The 18,492-nt window shown below is 34.3% G+C and overlaps 1 protein-coding gene across 3 annotated transcripts in view; it reads right to left on the bottom strand.

The window, feature by feature from the left end:
* sntg1 (syntrophin, gamma 1) overlaps window positions 1-18,492 on the bottom strand; it is a 148,985-nt gene that overhangs the window by 79,129 nt on the left and 51,364 nt on the right. For all 3 annotated transcript variants that reach the window (XM_069191514.1, XM_006634031.3, XM_015353381.2), the window contains exon 2: window positions 6,854-6,991. The gene's annotated coding sequence lies outside the window, so the exon portion shown is untranslated. The remainder of the gene's footprint in view (window positions 1-6,853; window positions 6,992-18,492) is intronic.

Here is an 18,492-nt window from a genome sequence, read left to right as displayed (position 1 = left end):
CTTCATTCTTCTTGATCTCAGTGCTGCTTTCAACACTGTTAACCATGATATCTTACTTTCTCATCTTAAGATTGTCTTTGAAGTTTCTGATATTGCTCTTCAATGGTTCAAGTCTAACCTCATTGATCGCTGTTAATTTTTTCTCTCTTGGTGGATTTAGCTCTGGAATTTGACTCGTTTAGTCTGGTGTTCTTCAGGGCTCAATAATAGTCTCCTTACTTTTCAGCATTTACATGTTTCCACTTGGTCAGCTTTTCAGCTGCGGGTGTCACACTAAACAATTGATGGTAACGGGTGTGCTTGATTCTCTTAGGACTGAAAATCCTAGGAAAAATCGTGTAGTGTGATGTCGGCATTATGGTGTCTTTCTGGACTGTTAATAGACAGTTAATCATTTACCAGAACTTAATTAACTTCAGTAAACCAACGTAAACTTTATGATTGCTTTGATCACTGAATCTGGATCCCTACATCTCAGCAAACATCCCCTTTGCTTTGAAGCTGGAAATGTTGACTAGCTTGGTATAACCCTTTCTTTCAAGATTCTTTTGAGACACATCCATTGTCACCTACAGCTGTAACAATGTATTTTCTAAATCATCAGGGGATTTTGTCAAATTTTGTTAATTTACATCATTCACATTATTTGAATGTTTTTATCAGATTTTCAAACTGCTTAGAACAAGCTTGGGAAGATTTTTTTATCTCATTCACAGAATGTGCCAAATAATTCATACTAATATCACATATGCAGCTTGTTTAACATGACACTAAGAAACTGCATTTTTGCAGTCAATGGAGCAAGACAATAATTTTTATTGGGGAAATCTCAACTATATATTTTATTGTTCCTGCACTTTGTAAAAGTCTCTCATTTTAAAATAATCAAATATTAATATCAAACCTCATTTAATATAATATTTGCAGATTTGCATCACATTTAGATATCCTGTACTGAGTTGTGTCAATTGTTTTATCAACCTTACCAGGTAGAACCTTAAGTGCTACGTCAATACATTTTACTGTAAAACCCATTTGATCTATTTGTTCACTGAATAAATATGGTGATATTATAAATATTTTATTTATAAACATTATTCAAATACTTTCACCTAATAACTAATGAAGAATTACATTTTACTTTACCATTATAACACCTACAGTAATGCCTTAGAATTTGTTGTGTCATTGCAGCCCTTACCTGTACTGATGTTCGTAAGGGAGCGTACTGGGACATTTATTATAGCTGTCATACAATTGTTGCCCATGGCACCAATATTATGCACCTAATATTCAGAGGTGCATAATATTAATACTCAAATTATTTTTAGTGACTCCTATGTGTACTTCCTTCCCTATGTGTACAACTGCTTAAACGTGAGCATTTCAACAGAAATAATACAAGGAGTCTTTTCTTAAATGAAGTTCAGGAGGGATAATGACTAACATATTATTCTCAGACTGTTAGAATATGTCAGTCATCAGTAATGATTTGTGGCAATAGTTGGACTTAAAAAAAATATAGAAAATCCTTTTAATTCCTTCAAGTAGAAATCCAAAACTCACTCAGCTGTTTTAAGTTCTAAATATTATGGACTTTAGCTGTATACACTGTATAACTCTTGCACATACCTTTTCTCACATTTTTTCACATTCATTCTGCCTCAACTCAATATCCTCCTTTGCATTTTGTTATCTCATCTCTCGGCTACTACCCCTTAACCAAGCAGGTTAAACCAGAACATATTATACTTCAAGACTCAATAAAAATTCCCAAAGTATCTGATTCTTGGATGTCGTTATTCCTTGTGAATTACTGTATACTATATGTGCTTCAACATTCTCAAATAAAAGGCAGTTTATTGTGGGCACAGCAGCAGGTGTTTTAGTTACAGTATATAAAAGCATTTTCCGCAACAGTTTTAGTTAATTAAAAAGTGTCTATGTGCACCTTAGGATCTTATGTTGGCTAGATTAATTTACATTAACTCAATAAAATAGGTATATATGAACTTGAAAGACAAATTTTGCAGTAATAAAAAAAGGAAATTCATATCATATTTAGAATATCAGAAGCAAATGAGGGTGAAATTTGTAATCGTCCTTCACTGATCTCCTACTTGAAAGGAAAAGAGATTTATTAAGCTACATATGTTAAAATTGTACTTTAACTTTACATTTCATATGTGGTTAGATGCAAGAGAGGCTTGTGTATTTCACAGATAATTAGAAGTAGGGCATATGAAGCAGAACATATTGTGCTAAAAAGCAATTAAGGAAATGTGAATGCGATATTGAACTGCAAATGAAAATATGGATCACTTGCTGATAATTTGTCTTCCATAACAATGCAAATGACATATTTTTGTGATTAACTGCTTTTTAGTTACGTTTGTGATGCCTCGAGTTTTGACAAAATACCTTTTTGCCATAGTTACAGTTGGTGGTATAACAGACACGATTGTGTTACGTGAAGTCACATTAGCTCACTGCCATGAATATGTCCTACTTGTTTTACTAAGAAAGGTGAGCCTGATTTAGAGGGCATGACGACTGGCAGAAAACATATAGTCTTATTTCCTCTTGCTCCAGAGAGTAAGATGACTCTAATTTCAAATCAATCCCATTTGTTCCATTCATTCAAACAGTGAACTGATATAAAAGGATATTGTTCTCAGGCTGTTCCAGTACATTAGTCATTAGTAATGATTTGTGGCAATAGTTGAATTAAAAAAATGTAGAAAATCCTTTTAATTTCTACAACTATAATATTAATTATCTTTAGCTTCTGGAAATAGGGCTTTTGTTTTGATTTACTGTAATGTACCTTTATTTTAGCCCCAAAACATTGATTCAAGTATGTCATTAATTTCTGCATTTGTTGAAGGAAGACAGAATATCGGCTCCAAAAACAAGGCTGGGTAGCTTGTTCCATACTCCTACAATCTTTTGGATAAAGAAATGCCTCTAGTTCTCAGTTTTTAATGCTTTCCCATGGACTTTCCAGTTTTCCTCTCTGGTTTATGTTTGCTATTCTTTTTATTCGAAAGAAGCCCAGTGCATTGACTATGTAATTGCCTTTGAGTTTATTGAATATTTGTATCAATTCTCCTCATAGTCTTTTTTCTATCCAAGAATAAAAAGATTTGGTTGTATCAGCCTGTCAATATGAGACATTTTTTTACTCCTTTAACAAATCAACTAAATCCTAGAATTACTTCTTAATGGGGAATCTTATCAAAAACCTTCTAAAATCTACTGTACACCACATCATATGCTCTGTATAAATCTCTTACTATCGCTCATTGAAATAACTCTAACAAGTTCTTTAGGCAAGACCAACTTTTCTAAATCCATTCTGACTGCTCTTTTGGATGTTATTTCTAATTTTGTTCTAGTAATTGTTTCCGTTACCATATATGTAAAGGAATTCAGACTTATTGGCCTATAATTAGCTGGGTCAGTTTGTTCACAATTTTTATGGATGGATATATTAGCAATTCTCCAGTTCACGGATACTACATCTGTCTTCAGTTACTGTAAGAAGAGTTTTATAAATGGCTTCTGAATAACATCTCTAGTTTTCTTGACACAATTAACAAGATACCATTGGGCTTGTCAACAAGATACCATGAACCTACAGCACTGGAGATCTGAGCTCAATTCCCAGGGTACTCTCTGTCTGAAATTTGTATGTTCTACCTTCCAGGTGTTCCTGTTTCCTCCCACTGTCCAAAAACATATTGTTAGTTAATTGGATTCTGGGAAAACTGGTCCTGGTGTGAGTGTGTCTGTTTGTATTTGCCTGCCCTGCTTTCTTTAAAGGTGTGTTGTGGAATGTTGCCAGTAGTGAATTCCTGATTTTGATTTTGATTTGGATGCTTCTAATGGATTTTGTGTCAGTCCATTTTCTTGTTCAGGCCACCCCCTTTTTTAGATCTCAAAGGAACAGATCACATCAGACTATCGGGCTTCTGGTGTCAGGCATGCTAACACTGTCATGCGAGGATATACAAGTCGTATGGATGCCTTGTTTCAGTGAAGAAATTCAAATTTCATTTGTCTGCAAAAGTTTAATTTTCCTTTGAGTTTTCTCTCTTTGCCCTCTGTTGTTCTTGTCATGAGTTTTCCTTTTGAAAATTTCTGCCAATGCCCATGGGTTAGCCACGTCTGCTTGGTCATTCTGCTTACAACCTTAGTAGAAAATGTTATACTTGTGATCACCTGACCATTATTGTCAAAGCAATTGCGGTGTATTGTAGCATAAATTCTAAGTGTACCTTTGTAGCCATGGGAAATATTTATTTTGAACAGTGTTGAAAACCGTCTCTTTTAGTGAGATCCTTTAAGGCCAAAATTATTCCAATATCATTAGTTCCTCTATAAGTGACATTTGGGGAATTAAGGAAATAATTGTAAGGACTAAATGGTGACCAGCCCTGTAGTCATTGCTTATGTCATTGCTCCTGTTAAATAACTTTGTGATTCCAGGCACTGGCAATCATAATCAAGAAGGTGCCAGTGTTTTGAATGCAGATGTTGCCAGGATTTTTCAGGTGTGGATTTTTCAGAAAAAGCATGATATTGGTGATGATAATCCCCTGCTCCTTAAATTCTCCAAGGAGAAGAATGTTACTGAAGTTCACATTTACAACTTTCTTTCCAATAGTTTCATTCAGGAAACTGGCATTTCTTTCAACCTTAGTTTTGAAGTAGACATGTGGAATGAATTTGTCCTGCTTTGTGATTTCCCCAAAACATTGGTCAAGATTGTCATTGAAGTGATTTTGGTATTTGAATCCTAATACGGGATTAAATTAAACATGGATTCACTGCAAATTTGAGAAGAATAGTCATGATTAAAGAAGAATTAACAGAAAATTTCAAGGTGGTTGAGCTGGTGTTTTCATTCTTGACAGCAAATCCAACTCCATGAAATAAGGGTACTGGCACCTATTTGTTCTTTGAGTTCAGTGGGTTTCATTCAGGGTATTAATTCTGAAATATGACCTCTGGAGTTCTTGAGCTACAAATGCAGTGAGACATTCTGGATAGCAATTGTCTGGACAGCACAGGGGTCCTGATGGTCCCAAATTTTAATACACTCTTTCATTTTCTTTGACCACAATAAGAGATAATTTACTGCACATTTTCATTAATCCAAGAGTAATGAGGCAGACTATGTTTAGGACATTTTTTCTAATCCTCTTTCAAAAATGATAGTTCACTGTTCACTACTCCTTCAACCAAAGATTCTGATGATCTTATAAAAGTTACCTGTGTGCTAGATCATGACTAGGAGCTTCAGGGTATCACTATCTGCTCCCTCTTCATTTAGATGGTTTCTAGAAGGACTAGAACAATGTACCGGGAATTGGTGGTTCTTGTGAATGACATATTTTATTGTGGGGAAATAACTGAACACCAGCTGCCACATATCTTGTTAGAACCCAACCTTTATGCAATGGCATGAACACCCAAATGATTGCAGTTCTCATTGTGATGCAGCCTTCAGTTGTCAGAGTAGCTGTTTAGATATTCCTGGTGATGTATCATCTTCTGCTTATTCTGCCATTGAGGACTTAGTAGTCAGAGCCATGTTTACTGAGAATGAATAGATACAGGAAATCCTAAAGTTCTTCAGAATAAATAAAACAACTCTAAAACAAAGCAACTCTAGGACTAACAAAGTCCTATCATACTTCCCAAAAGGGCCTGTAATTTTCTGCCTCTTCCATTTTACTATACTGTGAAGGGAATAAGCCTAGGTCTACAAGTATATGTAGCTGGCTAATTTCATTAGGAAATTAACCTATAGGACTGTGATTGCCAAGTGTGTTTACTAATGGTTGTTAAGAAACTGGTTTGGTTTAGAAAATGTAAAGCCATTCTACATACAACTAGAGTGCAAGCAAAATTACAAACAAAATTACCAGGTTCCATGTTTCTACACAGTCTAGAATTTTCTCTAGGGAGATTTTCTGCTACAACAGTGTTTGCTAAACTTTCTATTTTAGTATCATCCATTTACAGTACATGACTGTACCAGAATCATTTTCATCAATATTAATTAGGAAACCCAGTTGTCCTAATTCCGATCCCTGTAACCCAAGAAACAGGACTCTTTGGCCCCATTATCTTAAGTGAAAGGAAAGGAAAGCATCTGCAGTTCATTAATATTTACTGAATGGTATGGCATAATTAACAACATATTCTGTTAATCCTGCTATTTTATGAAAACTGATTATTTGCACGGAAGAAGAATAAATCACTGGTTTTAGATAATTTGCCCATTGTAAGTCCCATCCACCCATTTTCTAACCACATTATCCAATACAGGTTTGTATAAAAGCAACAGGAAAGCAACAGATGCAAGGCAGGATAAACACTGGATTGTACACCAGCCATTATAAATTCCCTTTTTTAATTTAAGTATACGTATTTAAATGCCTAGAAATTCATGAAAATGTACAAGAATATTGTTTGTAATAAACAAAAAAGAATGCACACATACTGGGTTTTAGAAAATACTTCAAACATTCTAAAACTCACTTTCCATATTTTATATCTCTGAGAGACTTACCTTTATTTTTTTAAACTCTTCAAAATATCCTTGACACGCACTTACTTATCAGTCCCCACCCTCTATAAAATAATATGTAAATAAAGAACTTTTATGAATACATAAGAGAACTCAGTTCATGAACTAAACATTAAACAGTTTCTATGTGTTTGGGTGTGTTGATTGGACCTTAAATAGACTGTAACTCTTTAGGTTAAAAATAATGTCAGTAAAGGTATTTCAAATAAGAACATTTTCCAACTGTGTATTAAAGCAGTCAGGGGGGCTCACCTCACTGTAACAGCACATCACATGGTGTGTATTGCGAACATGGAAACAGGGAGATGTCTGGTTTGAATCCTGGCTGAGAAGATGATCTTGGCCAAAAGCTTACAAGGGACTACAGAGAGACCTCGGTGTACACATGAACTGTGGAGGAAAAAAAAAAACAGGTGTGTTACTTATCTCATTTAATGAAAAAAAATATTTGGTTTTACAAAAAAGTCTATAAACATTTTCATTGTATAGCACCTTTACTGGCTGAGGCACTCAGGAGGCTTGAAAACATTTGAATGCTAACAGTTCACACTCTTTTCACTGTAGGGGTTACTGTATCCTTAGATAAGGCATGATAAGCAGGGTAAAATATTAAAATACTGAAGGTATTGTCACAAATGGGGGGATGGGGTTACGAAGCTGGTGAAAATCAGGAATTGACAGAGCAGTTTAGTCAACAAGTAAAATAATTATTCATAACCCCCAACTTGTGATTGTGTGATTTCTAGCAATATATCCGGTTGGTGTAATTAGAGGCACGTAAAGTTATTATTCTCTGGCACACCTTTGTTGAGAAGTGTAACAATCCAGGCACACTTGGTTAAACAAATATTTATTACAATGACAAACCAAAAACTACAGTACACACAACAAAACATACAACATACAAGTTACTCAATGTACAGTACTTACAAAAAAGGCATGTCAGAGGCCTAACATTCTGGTCACCCAGAAAACCCTAGACTGCTTTTAAGCATTCAACTCTTATGCCTTCAGAGGCCACATAACAGATAAACTGTTAACTAAATACAAAGCAACCTGCAGTTAAATCTCTCTGCACCCTGGATGCCACAAAATAAATGGGAGCCTATATCCCTATCCATACAACTACATACTAAGTAGGAAAGATGTTTCTAAATGAGGTATCTTTTACCCAGGAAACCCAAGTTCCCTAAAACACAGAATAACACACTCTCTCTATTAAGGTTCAAATACTTAGTTCCAGTCAGGTTTGGTTTGGATGATAATGAAATAGGGGGCTCTCGCCTGCCACAAGCTTCAAGACTCCTCTCTCGTCTCTGCTTCTTCTCTTTCTTCCTTTCCCTCTCTTTGTGCTCTTAATGTGATCTTATATTTTTTGTGTCTGTACTGCTCCTTGAATCATTAATCCACAATTTACCGACTGTACAGTAGGTATACTAAGGTAAATTTTACAATTGCTTCTCTTAAAGGGACCCCCAGAGCTCAGCAAATATCCTCTCCGCTTTGAAGTTAGAAGTGTTTACTCTTCCAAGTGTCACAAACTTTATCTGAAAGCTAAGAGACACTCCACAGTCACCCAAAGCTGTAACAGTATAACAGAAGAATTCCATAGATAATAACATTTTTCTAATTAGTAAGTCTCATATGCCTGAAAAGATCTTTTAGTACAGTATTAAGTCCATATGCATTTGTTACAGTATGTGATTTATGTTATCCATCCATCTCTTTTGCTAACTGCTTCTTCCAATTCAGGGTTGGTGGGAAGCTGGATCCTATCCCAGCAAATAACAGGCTCATGGCAGGGTACTCCTTGGATTAGACACCAGTCCATCCAGGGAAGCCAGACACACACACATTCATACCTAAAGCCAATTTTCTGAGAAGCCAATTAACCTACTGTACCAGTACTGGACTGTACATCTTTGAGCTGTGGGGGAAAACTAGAGAACCCAGAGGAAAATTACACAATCACGAGGAAATTATTTATTTATTATATATATATATTAAATAATGATAATAATAGCAAGGCCCCTCACTATAAACAGCTTAACAAGTAAATGGCATGTACATTATTTATTTAAGTAAATGCACAGAATTTTATTCAGTATTTTTTTCCTTACAGTATCCACAAGATAATTTAACATTATATCACCAAGAGAGAAGAGAGTCATTCCAAGTTGAATATAGAAAATGTATTAAACCTCCACTCCACTAATTTAATTTTGCTTAAATTGTGCAAGGAAATAGGTTTTATTTAAAACTGCTAATCAAGTAAACACCAAGCATTGATAATCAAAAAATATAATAAAAAAGTGGATGATATTATTTTCTTCCTTCCTTTCCCTCAGAGTCCTGACACATTTTGAAAATTTTGTTATGAAACCACGATCACAGAAGTCAGAGCTAGTCACAGAGAAAAGAGTTCTGCTGAAAAATCAGTTTGAGTAGTCTGGCATAGGATGATGGTTTTCAGCTAGGGTCCACAGGTGATTAAGTCAGTATTGGAAAAACATGGGCTGTAATATCATACAAGCTCACAGAAGGTTGATCCAGAACATGTTATTCAATGCTACTCCTTATTATGCATATATACGTCATCCTTCTTCACCCTGATGTAACCCTGTCTGCATATTCAGTGAAGTTTCTCCATATTTTCCCTCATTTCCACATGTTGTGACTATATGCAAACTACATTCATGCAACTTGGTAATTGGAGTATGTGTGTAATTACATAGTGAATAAAGGAGAAACTAAATCTTATGCATATTCTGGTTGCCTCCTACAGAGCTCTAGTGTAAATCACTAGCCAAATATTTACAGCAACCTTAAACTATTTTATCCCTTTTTATCCCTCTTTGTGTACTTATTTTATAAACTTATTAGATTCTTTTATGTCTGAGTTATCACTGAAATACAGTGTAATGGTTGCTAAAACCGGTGAACACCTTTTAGCTTTATTTGTTTCCCATGTTTGCAGACTCCAAAGGCTTTTTTTCCAATGCATTCTTATTGATTTATGTTTTTTCTCTTCTATTATGTGTTAAGCAAGAGAAGATTTTCTATTTCACATTCAGAATATTTAGAGAACACTAAAGCTTCCACCACTCCTGCACTTTAGCCACAACCTTAATCCATTTTTCTTTAGACTCGTTTCATTTGGAATTTAAGTGCGGCATTGATCGATTTGTAACTGCTCTGGGGAAAGTCTGGCTCAGAAGAAAATGCCATCAACTTCTCCAACCTTTTTCTTTACATAAATTCGTTTTCATTACAAGTTGTGTTAATCTGCTTATTTTCTATTTGTTTTGTTCATTGTCTACAACACAGACTATTTCTTTTCAATGACAGAGAGAATATCAACTAACGTTAAATAGATTGCTTTATTTTTAATTTAACTTACACTTTTAACCGAAGTGAGTTACATCTGTAACCATTCATGGAGCTGAGCATTTTACAGAAACAATCTGAGTGAAGTACCTTGCTCAAGAGTACAACAGAAGCACCTGGGATTGAATCCACAGTATTATGAGTTCAGAATTCAGAGCTCTAACTATCACTCTGTGATAGGATACAAAGTACACAGTTGAAATTATCATGATATAAAAATATGAAAAGACATGCTCTCTGATAATCAATGCATCTTAAAAGTATATAAATACATATGGACTAGTATGAAAAATCATACAGTACGTCAATAATTAAATTCGCTTACATTCCAATCTTTTTGAGAAGTTCCTAGTTACAATTGTTTGTTATACTTTCAAACTCAGTTTTACAACTGAGCTGTAATGTGCACATTGATAAGGTTAAGGTTAGTTTAGAGTGACTGGCACATACTGTATCACAAGTTGAGCTGAAGCCCCAGGCTTCATCCCCATGGTGAAGTTGATCTTCCTGACTATGAGCAACTATGTTTGAGAAAAAAAGTATTTTTTGGTAGTATGTTTGAGAAAAAAGTATTTTTTTTATTATTTCTACCACCATTGTTAATAATAAAAGCTAACAAAGACAGTTAAATGTCAAATTCTACAAATCTTGGAATTCACTTCCTGATGTTGCCATTTGTTCATGATGTCAGATCTTTTCCTCAGTCTTGTAGTGGAGGTGTAAGAATAAGTGAGGATTTTTTTCAATCGATTGAAGAGATGTTTTGGCACACATTCCCTCCCACACTTCTGGCTCACAGTTGGCTCAGTTTTAGCCCCCTTCTGTTTACTGTATATTAAAGTGCTTCAACCACATGATTCCATATACTCATAAGGCTGGGGAATTGGGGAAGTGTATTCAGACTTGAGAGTAGGAGGCAGTTCATAACCCAAAAGGAACAAGGACAAGGAACCCAGCCATGTTATTGAATCCAATACCCTGGCTTCTTTCAAGAAACAGCTGGAACCTTGAATCTATTCATTACTTCTACCAAATGGGTCAAATGTCCTCCTCTGGCTTGTAACTGTTCTTATGTTTCTTTTGGATATAAGCTACAGAACATATCTATAAAACACAGTTCTTCTTTTATTCTTGGTTATACAGTGTGAACACTGTAAGTCACCCATTCACCCATTTAACTAATTAGTATGAACCTACTAGAGTGTTTTTAGACTGTAGGATGAAAATAGAGCATCCAGAGAAAAACCCACATGGACACGAACATGGGCAGAACATAAAACTTCACACATGTAGCACCCCATGAACTGAATCCAGGGCCCCCGCGGTGCAAGGCAGATATGCTAACAGTTGCACCACTGTGTCGCCCATAACAGTATAATAATAAAATTAATTTAAAAGTGGAATTTAGCTTGGGCACCAGAGTATACATTGTTATTCTTACAAACTGTGCTATGGGATCTTCCGTCATGAAATAGTTAGGACCTTGATTTAAGGTCAGCTTCTAAAGCATGGTATCCCTAGCGACCATACTGAAGGACCTACTGTATGAAAACATGATTAAAAGGAAAGAGATCCACCTACTGATCCACCTGGACCACCTGCAGCAGACTTTTTCAGGTCTTCCATATACATTACAAAAAAATCCACTGTACAATCCATTGTTCCTAACCGAGTAAAAGTATACAACAGTATGGAATTTTCAAGTTAGAGGTTGTGAAATCTCAAAATTCTCAAAATTTCCTCTCATGGTAGAATTTGATGGAAGAAAAATAAGAACAGCAGGAGTTTTAATCTATTTTGAGTACCAAAGCCCTATATCTCCTGCTGCCTTAAAAGTAAATTACATCACAAGAAAATATTAAGACTTGATTTGGTTGAACTGTTTTCTACCAAAGCTGTCATGCAAATATCAGTGCAGACCAGGTACAAATTAGTTTCTAGTCCAGGGTAATGTCTCAGGGACAATTATCTAGAATTAAATTCATAATTAATATAATATAAATGAACGAACGTAGAAAACATTACACACCAGGTGCACAAGCAAAAACAATGTAAATGATAAATAATTCCACTCTCACCTCTTTTAAAAATGGCACTAAGATCTAACACATGGTCCTCAGCCTGTTTTAAATGAACTATGCAATATTTCCTATCTATTCTAATGTGAGGGACATATTAAATGGAAATCAAACAATTACCCTGAATATATTTCACCTTGTGGTTGCATTCCTCTTGTGTACAATTCAGCAATATTACATGATTTAATAATTAATTCAGTCATGTCATTTTAGGATAAGGCCTAAAGTTGACACACTAGGGCGTTCCCTTGTCCTACAGGCATTTCGAGAGCAGTATACTGTGGATAATAATGTGACTGAACACAAACCTAATAATCAGCAAATAAATAAATCAGTGTAAAACAGAATATGTCTTACTAAAGTACAGTAGCATTCCTGCTCTCTCATATATTCCCCTCACACACCTGAAGAAAACTCCACCATCACAATCATGATTTTTTTCTCTTGCTTTTTTATGTTTCATCTTCCCATTAACATTGCCTTGTTACTTTGCTTCACATGCTGACACAGCTCCCCACTCTACCCTGTAGAAAGTCCATGTATTTGACAAGAGGCTATAAACAACTGTGCTGTATTAATTAAGGACCTTTACTTTTTGCACATTTGAAGGCTACAATGTAATTGAAGTCATAGTTTGTGCAGTATAGTACAGTATTATAATAGCTGGGTGGCATACAGTATGTGGGAATACTAGCCGAGTATTTTTAATTTAAAAATAAATGCATTATAACATCTTCTGGAGAAATATGCAGAACACTGAATTCTTTGTGAGCCAGAGTTTTTAATACATGAAAAAACTTTCAAGAAACAATAGTTTACTTTTTGTGTGTAAATGTTGCTTAATATGCTCAGGGTGTATGCAAATTAGTATGTTATAAATATTATTTGCCAGGGTATTTGCATATTCATTGTTACTCTGCCAGAATAATAATACATTTATTAATTCAATTACAAATTTAGACTATCATAGATAACAATATAGTTAAAAAATGAGTGTGAGTATTTTTAAGGTCTTTCCAAGTCATCTAAAAATTTTGCTTTCCTAGTCCAAGGAGATTTGTAAATTGTCAGTATATAAGAAATTACATTTTAACGTGCTACCATTTGTTTTATTTTTCTTACACTGTTACACTGTAAAGTTATTCTGCATATTTTAATTAATGTAGTACTTACATATTAAATGAGGCTTTGTTTTCAGCCTGTACTTTCTAGGAAGAAAATCAAGACTAAGATTTTACAATTTCCTGTGAATCATATATATTTTTTAGAAAATCTGGTTAATTCAGGGTTAGTTCCTGGTCTTGGAGAGGCGTAGTCCTGCAGGTTTTGTAGGTATCCTTGTACAATAAATGATCCCAGGTCTGGAAAGCACATTAAATCCCCCTAATTAAGCAATTGATTGTGTGACCCAATTAAAACACTTAGAACTCTGATGGAATTAAAACCAGAAGGCAATGTGACTCTCCAGGACTACAGCTACAAACCCCTGGGTTAGCTATAGGTAATTCTTTAAAGAAAAAAATATGGGTGTCTGGAATAAACTAACTCAATTTGCTTTCAGTCTATTCCCACAGGTTCTTGAAGAAATAACTGGAAACAGACCTGGGACCAATTAGCTTTTAAGGGTTGAATAGTCTCTTCTATATTCTTAAGAAAAGGAGTGTTTTGCATTCATTATACAAAAGGCAATTTCTTCAAATTTAAATATAAAAATTACCAGAAATTGTAACATACAACTTAAATTTAGTAACTTTAGTTAAACATGTCTTTTCATTTTCAGAAATGTATTATCTGTTGGTTTTCTTTATTTTATTGACAAAAGAAAATGAAAATTACATGTACAGTATGGCAAACTATGTGTTAACCAGGAATGTCCAATAAAGATCCCTCCCCAATCCAAAACACAATTTTTTTCTAAACCTTTTCATGTCACTGTAACATATACAGTAAGCTGCCTAGAATTTTTATAAATGATCTTGCTCCTTTGTACACAACTTATTAAAACAGCATAAACTTTAATAAGTAAATTTCTCATGAAAAATATTGCTTTTTATCAACCTATTATTTATAATTACACTGACAAAGATAATATGTTTCTTCTGTCTTATTTGTTTTCATAAGGCATACATAATATTAGGGCTATACATTTAATTGTTTTGTTGAATTTTCAGAAATTGCCACCCACCAATGCACAAACAATGCTGGGACTGGTTTTAAATTTATTTTTTTTCCTTTGTTCAATTTTGACTAATACTACAAAAAACCTGAAAGATGTAGGCTTAATTAAAAAAAAAATAGTAAAACATTCAATGTAAAATGTAGTACAGTATAATGGTTTCTAAAAATATTTATTTGATCAATGATTGGTTTTAGCTTAGATTCAAAATCTTGAATTCGTTTTAAAGCCAGTAATTTTGGCAATGGATTACAAATTTGTTCCAATCTCATCCTTTCATTTATTGTATGTATTTATACATTTTTGCTCATTTTTAAAATACAAAATTTGATCCAGATGACCTGATCAATTTTGAGAAACCATTTTCTCTACATTTAGTCGTACCACATGCCTGATATTTGCAGTTTTTCTCTGTGCTTAAATGCAATTCCTACAACAATATTGACAAAGTTGAAACAGTGAACATGTACAGTATCCCCAAACTCTATTTTAGTTTGAAAATAACAGATTAGGAGTCAAAAAGGCCCCAAGGCAGTCAAAATATTTACCACATGGCTCAAAATCCAATAATTCTACCACAAAGAACAACTGTGTTGGTAAGACACTCTTTTGTTTAAATACTGAGAAGCTCTCTTTCTCAGCGTTTAAACAGCGCCATACAAAATACTAAATATCAACATCAGTATGACCCTAGTACATGTTCCTCTACTTACCTTACCTCTAACTAATAATAGATGATACTAATCACAATCTAATACTAATCATTGAAAATGTAATTACTTTACCAGTGGTGTTACTGTACATAACAATGTTTCCACACAGTACAACAAATAGCCAGTGGTGGGAATACAGTATGGGCAATGACACCAACTAATCAGAGATAATTATACACTTTCACCTTCTTTTTCCCCTTCTGACAGCACTACCACCACTCATTCAGATCCCTCTTTCTCTTCCAATTATTTGTTCCCACTCCATCTTTCAGACATGCTAACCTACTAGTAACCTTATATACAGTATGTGTGATTAAGTATTGATTGATAGTTGAACAGTTCTGCAGTTAGGATTTGTACCTATGAGGTAAGGTTGAACAAACATGGGATAAGTTGCATTCAACTGTGAACGAATTAATTCATTTTGTTTTACAATACTTATTTATTTGGTGTGTGTGTGTGTGTGTCATTTGCAAAGATTTGCATTGATTGGATTTTCACAAATATACACAGTAGTTGACATTTTCATTTTGAACACAATCATAAAGGATAAAGTGGGTCTCAAATCATGCTATTTTTGTGTAGTTGAGATTACGTGTTTTGAAAATAAGATAACCTTTCAGGAATTGCATGTAGGCAATTGAGAAAAAATGTAATCAAAAAGCTGTGCCCGCATTTTTGCCTTCACAGCAGTCTTCTATATTAATGATTGAACCTTGCATTAATTTAATCTGTGAACCTCATTTCATCCTAGTTCTATTGCTTCCTGATGAACAGATTATCTTCACATGGAAGCAAGCAACACAGTCCATTTGGCTACCCACACAGGCAAGACTGTTCTGTATTTCCAACAGAGAATACTTAACAGACTGCTGGGATTTCCATTTCGTTTTGAAATTGAATAATGCATTAAAATTATGATTGCAATAAATATGTTTACTGCTCCGAAGAGATTCTAAATTTTATTACTTTGGGAAAGTATGCCAAAGTTAATTATTTTATCCAAAGAAATGGTGTGTAACATGTATGCCTGTATCCCAGCTCTGGCCACATCTGTCTAAGATTCTTCAAAAGTTGTCATATGAAAAAGAAGAAGTAGACTCCTGAAGGGTTTCTGCACCTGAAATAAATATTTCAGATTTGTAAATAAAAGTCCAATTTATAGTATAGTGTTTAATTAAAAATATAATAGAAAAACAATAGGCGGATAGTAGCCTATTGCATTGTAGTCCAAAATCAAATAAAGTTTATTAGTCACATGATCTGGCAGCACTAAAACTGATAATTAGCTTATAATTCTATAAAGAGTGCGGATATGGTCAAGGTTACTGCGGAATACAAAACAGGACTCTTACATGATGTTTAATAAAATTACTTTGCTCACGACCTGACTAACGTCGGAACATACTATGGAACATACAGTATATACCAAACCAAATATGACTTATTAAAAAAAGTCCTTTTTCATATGTCCTTAAAGTGAAATTCCAAACTGTCATAATTCCTTATAGCAGGAATGTTATAATAATTGCTATGGTGGGCTATACAGATGCAGCCACGCAGAATGTGTGGTATTTCTTCCAAATATCTCAATAGTAATACTTTAAAGCCACTGCAGTACAATATGTGTGAAGTATGTTTTTCATCAAAATCTAAAGTTAAACTGTTTCCTGATTACTTGTTGCTGAAATTTTAATTAAGACCACATATAGATTATCTAAAAATGGATGTAAACTGAAAGAAGCACATCACATTCACAACAAGCTACTGTATAATAATAAATATTTTTTTATATTCCAACTGAATAATTCGTTTTTTTGTAAAAAACACCTACTTTCTTTTTAAATTAATTTACTATTAGACATACTATAATACACAGATTAAAATTAAAAGAAGTCTAAACAGTATGCAATTTAAATTCTATAATTGAAAAAAGATTATTTAAAGGGTCTCAGCATTGACTGGGATTTGAAACCAGGCATTTTCTGGTGACAGCGCAAAAGCTTCCACACACCACGTTAAGCAGTCACTGTTACACCTGGAGGTTTTACAAAGTAGTCCAGTCGCAATATTTTTTTAAATGCACAGCGCACTCCGGTGCCTTGAGGTGTGCATTCAGAATGGCTAGGTCTGTATTTAAATGTACATCAGGTGAGCCTTATGTACCACAAAGTATTGAAATACGAGTCAAACCTGTTACATGGTATTATTTATATTACAATGCTTGTGCTTATCTTACAATTATATTTTACACTTTAAAATGCAATTAGTCATTAGCATTATGAAATGTGTATTATTAATCATAATAAATTGAAATAGCAGAGTTGTGATTTGTGTGCACTACATACATTTTAGTTCTGTTAAAAATTGTTAAACAATAGGTGAAAATAAACGTGCAACTACACATACCCATCCCTCACTATAGAAATACTCGTTTTACAATTTTATCTACAATGAAATCTGTATTTCAATGTTTTTCCCTGTAAGAAGTCATTTTTCTACAAAAAGGTGCTTCCCTTTGTAGTCGCTTCCACTGCAGTCTCGCTTACTTTGTGATTTTTATAATTGAACATTATGTCAGCAAAATCTTTCAAGTACTCTGGGTGTTACAAAAGCACAGAAAATAAGTATAACATCCCTGACTGAAGTGATAAAAAGCATAGAAGAAGATGAGCCAGTGAAAGCTGTTTGTACTGCAAAGTTCTTAGATGTACTGTGTCAGTGTTCAAGTTTACTATTTATATACATTTTATGTATCATGTTAACCACTGTAGTAAATTCAGTGGGTGAATGACCATAAATATGCAATAGTGTTCTTAATTTCAGAATGTCATACTCTTAAGGTAATAATGAATGATGTTTTAAACCTCAGGAACAAATCTTTTACATGTAAAGTAAGGGGAAATTAATTTTCACATGACAAATATTTTTTGAGGAATGATTCACAAATTATGGGGGGGTAGATTTATACAGTCTCTGGGATTAGTAATCAGTATCACCTGTAGTAAAGTCAGTTTGAGATACTGATAAGATTAACTCAACGCCAGTAACAATGTCACCCTACAACTCCCAATTGGCAACCCACCGAAGCTAAGTGGGTGTTAGCCTTGCCAATACCTTGATGGAGATCTTCTTGGAAAAACTGAGGTTGCTGCTGGAAGAGATGTTACTAAGCCCCACTAACATCTCCTGTCTTCCCGTGGTGTAAAATGAATTAGCTGGAAATTGAGATAACAATGCATCGCCCACACCGGGGTAAAGTTAGCTTGAAGTTCGAAAACGATTTTGGCATGCCTGTAGCTTTTTCACAAGACCTCCTAGAGATACGAAAACACTTGCTGTGTGTACAAAGTACATTGTGACTGTTTTCACAGTCACTCACAGACTTTTGGGTTTTAGGGGACTTTTTGAAAGGTGCTGCTTCCACGGGAAGACAGGAGAATGTGATTGTACTGTATCTGTATGGAATGTGTGTTGTGTTTTCAAAATTAAAGTGTTTAAAATGTATAATTAAAAAGTAAAAAAAAAAACATGAAG

The sequence above is a fragment of the Lepisosteus oculatus genome, chromosome 6 (genome assembly GCF_040954835.1).
Source record: "Lepisosteus oculatus isolate fLepOcu1 chromosome 6, fLepOcu1.hap2, whole genome shotgun sequence".
Taxonomy (NCBI): Eukaryota; Metazoa; Chordata; class Actinopteri; order Semionotiformes; family Lepisosteidae; genus Lepisosteus; species Lepisosteus oculatus.
This window is presented reverse-complemented; position numbering and strand designations above follow the sequence as displayed.